The sequence below is a fragment of the Octopus bimaculoides genome, chromosome 2, assembly GCF_046866305.1.
Source record: "Octopus bimaculoides isolate indiv1 chromosome 2, ASM4686630v1, whole genome shotgun sequence".
NCBI classification, from domain to species: Eukaryota; Metazoa; Mollusca; class Cephalopoda; order Octopoda; family Octopodidae; genus Octopus; species Octopus bimaculoides.
The window spans coordinates 23,682,857-23,687,435 of record NC_142929.1 but is presented as its reverse complement, the minus strand read 5'-3'; positions in this window follow the sequence as shown (position 1 = coordinate 23,687,435).

Genomic DNA, 4,579 nt, shown 5'->3' with positions numbered 1-4,579 from the left:
AAATTCGTTCATGTGATACTAGCTTTGAGAAGAATTGATCAGGACTATCCTGCAATAATTTAAAATAAACTTCTGCCCAAGTAAAATCAAATTCTGCCCAAGTAAAATGAAATACGAACTATGTGCATGTAAAAATAATTGAAGTCAGTTCAATATCATTTGGTAATACAAATCATTTCAATATCATTTGGTAAAACAACGCAGTTAATGTAAACGAAGTCTCTTCCAATTTTAGCTTCTATCCGGTTAGATTTATTAAATTCTTGTTTTCATTTTACATCCACATTTTTTTTTGTAGATGTCTCTTCAAAGTGAAACTTGTGAATCTTGCTAATTGAGATTAAGGAATTAATCTCGATCGATCAGTTTCAGCTTCAATACGGATCATAGACAATAATAAGATCTCTATCCGTTGTTGAAGAATGTAGCATCGAACAAAACAAAGGTATTATTTTTAAAGAAGCTTCGCTTCAATGCAACGATAGATATTCACACACGAATTATTTCGTGGGCATTTGCAATTTCATAGTTATTTGTGCACTTATGTCTTGTGGATTTGCAAACTGTTCACGTGATACGAAAAGTTTGGTTCTAAGACATTTTAGAGAACGTTAGTGAAAGTTGGAGTCCTTGAAACTTGAGATATGAGAAGCACTATGAAAAATATTAGTCAATTCTGCAGAAGGAGAAGCCCCAACACTAATATTCCTGATATGTTCTTTAAAAATATGTACTTTATCGTAACGAACCTCAGTCAACACTCACCTTCAGTGTTGAAATTAGAAATAGTCGTAGCATTCAACCTACATCTAAAAGCGAGCAAAACTGAAAGAAAGATCATATTTTACTCTGCACCCATAAAACGATAAAATTATTGAAGGATAATCTTTCTGGAATTCTCTAATACTTAAACACGTTATGTAATTTTACTTTGTAAACTGCATATATATATATATAAGTATTTCCAGTGAATCAAGGAAAAAATAAGTGAAATATATATGAAATATCAGAAAAAGGTGAAACATGAAATATATGTCAGTGTTGCTTCCTTTTATGGCATGATAACATATATGGGAGGCCCTGATCCAGCACTAATTTACACAGTCAACAGCACATCATGGATCATATATGACTCGTATTACCAATAAAATATGACAAACCGAATCCCCTCTTCATGAATTAGTTTCAAGAATTCCCATTCTTATTCAGTCCAAGCGACCATGCTTTCATGTCCTGTGTGTACAGTAAAAAAAAACAAAAACAAAAACGGGAGAGCAGATGTATATTTCAAGAAATTATGGTGTGTGTAACCGAATTTCACAAAAAAATCACAGCTCAGTGTGGCTAATGTTCCTAGAGTAAATGTATGCAAAAGATTATAGATATACATACACAGAATAATATCGTGGGAAGTAGTCTAGGATAATTGGCATCACTGCCTTGCATGCACTAATTTAGTAGTTTCCATGAAATATGTTAAGACTAATTGAATCATCCGCAGTATCCAGTCTCAGTATGATTTTCACAAATACTCTGTTATGTAACGTTAAATATTAACTTTTACCAAAATATAATCAGGAAACTTTCAGAGAATTCTAATTGATTCTCGATCATCTAAGAGTGTTCTATAACAAACTGTAACATTTTAGAATTCAGTTGCCCACTTTTTGTCAGCTCTTGTAACAATTATGAACAGTGTGGAGTTACTGGTGAATGAACTAATGGCTCTAATTTCAAATCATTGCCAGGTCCTGCTACATGTTAAAGATTTTAATTAGCATTAACGCCTACCCATTTACTTTCGCTAAATTGTCTTAAATCAGGAAAAACATGTAGATTTCTGAAAACCGTGACCGAACTTAAAAACGAAAAGAACGCTGGAACAGCGTGTCAAACAAGGCCCTATGGTAATTGAATGTAGTGCATGTGAAGAGAACGATGTGGAAATTAGATTCATTATGTTGAACCAGAACATCTAGAAACGATCGTAGACCTTAACTCTTTACAGAACGAAACTAAGCGGGAGTGTGGATGGTAGAAGACCAAGGGTGCCACGTGAAAATAGGGACCAGGTCAGACATTTCTCCCACTACAGCCAACATTACATTTCTACCAACAATAGCAGTGCAAGACTGTAGCCAAGTAGACAAGAACAACAACATCAAAATCATCAAAAGCAGCAATAACAGAAGAAATAATACAAACAACTGCTGTGGTGTTACACTGACACCAACATCGATATAACAACGATACTAACAGCAGCTTAACAAAAAGAAAGTCTACCAGACAGGAAACTTTGCAGCCTAACTCCACTCCCTCTGATTCTCCTTCCTTCTTTTTGTAAGCACAAACGTAAACATGGACACACAGGAGAAAACACCTCCACTGTCACCCTCATGGGATTTTTCCAAGGTGAAAACCACATCTTACAAAGTGGAGGAGGTGAAAGAGAAGCAACCAAGAAAATAGAAAAACGAAAAGACAAACAAGATTATGTAAATGCTACTGCTATGTCTAAACTAACCATACAATCATAAAAGCTTCACTATGCAAAGACAACTTAACAGCAAAATTACCTCTAACTCCTCCTACACCCACATTATAAAAAATACGAAACACAGAAGCGCAGTACTAGAAAACATCAAATAGCCTCATCATCTTCTGATAATGAGCCCGACCCAGAAAGTGATGTCAAAAACGGAACCGTTGAAACTGGAAGACAAAACTTCAGAATCAACATCTTCATGGTGCAATAAACTTTGAAAATAATAATGGAATATGATATGCAGGTGTGGATCAAGAAAGAACTGGGAGACCACGGATCATAACAAATGAAAGAAGGGCTTCGAAGAACAGTATCCAAATGGCAAACATGACAGAGGAGATAACTGCTACACAATACAGGATTTTACTGTAGTTACTAAAGCTAAGCTGCAAAACAGAGAATATGCTAGGGAGGAAAACTTAAAAACCGAATGACTTAGGATGCAGAATGAAAAAAAAAACGATGGTTTACCGCAATTTTAGCGTACCGCAAGGATTAAAAAAGAGAACTGGCGACATCACCCGAACAAAATTAGTATTCTTCCGCTCAGAGTTTGAAGTATTGGGTCATGCCGTAAATAATGTTTTTTTTTTTCAATTGCATCAACTAAAGGTCGGAGAGGAACGGGATTAACTACTTACATCAATTTGCTGTAAACGCAGGTAGTAGTGGGTCATCCCTAATGTATTGCCCTTCTTTATACTTTCACTTTTGAAAATTAAATAAACAGAGCCTATCTTTAATCTAAAATATACACTGCTTCATTTTCTACAATGCTCTCCCATCCATCTGGTAGACCTGCAAGGCCCCTCTTCCAAAATTCACTAGTCCTTGTCGAAAAATATTCCTTCAGTACTGTTCTGACCTCGTCTATAAAATTCATATATTTTTCCGTCCAAATGATTTTGAAGACTGCGGAATAAATGGTAATCAAATGCGGCAATGTCCGGCGAATGTGGTGGGTGGGGCATCCTTTCCCATTCAAACTATTCCAGCCTTTGAAATGTCATCGTCGCTGTATGTAGCCGAGCATTATCCTGATGGAAGAACACCCTTCATCTTCTAGTGCTGACTTAAGTCGCGCAAACTGCTCGCAGTAGATCTCTTTGGTTACCTTTGGTTTGGGCATGAAACTTCAAAGTGGACGAAACCTTTCATATACCACCAAACAGATAAAAACACATTACATAGGTGAATAACTTCTTTAGCCTGTAGTACCGGTATTTCTACTTTCTCTACCTACTGTCTGCGGTACTTGACATTGTTTATAGAGAACCCATTTGGCGACTAAGCAATTTGCTGACTTTTTCGATGTCTCGCAGGAGTCGTTGAATGATTGAATGGTCAAATCCAAGCTTCTCTGGTAGTTTATCAACAATTACGATGGGATTTTGTTCAACCTGTGTTTGCAGGACCTGCTCGTCGAAATATGTAGATCTGCCAGGACGAAGCTCCACTTCCAGGCTGTAGTTTCCCCCTTGGAATTTCTGGAACCACCCTTACAATGGCTTACGCTTGTTGTTTGATCCCCATAGACTGCATTAATAATTCTCCAACTTGCCTTTGCGTTGTTGCCTTTATTGAACTCATAAAGCAAAATATGCCGAATATGCTTCTTTGTCTCTCCCATTATTGCTTTGAAAAAATAGCTGTTAAAATCGAACTGCACTCTTCAAAACTTGAACTAAGAATAATTACAATGTAAAATTACTACCTGTTTTCATAACAAGTTGATGCAGGTATTATATCCCGTCCCCCTCCGACACTTAGTTCATGTAATTGAAAAACGGTCATTATTTATGGGATGCTCCAATATACACCTGTATACATACAGACAAGCATGCATACATACATACATGCATTAAAGAGTGAGAGGGGGAGTTAGAGAGAGATTAAGAACACAGTTTTGCTCAACAAAGCAAATAATAATCACTGAGAAATATTAATATATCTTTTGTGGATTTGAGACCTACATTTCGTAAACCTGCATCTGTTTAATAAACACGTGATCAGAATTAATGTGCATAAGTTTTG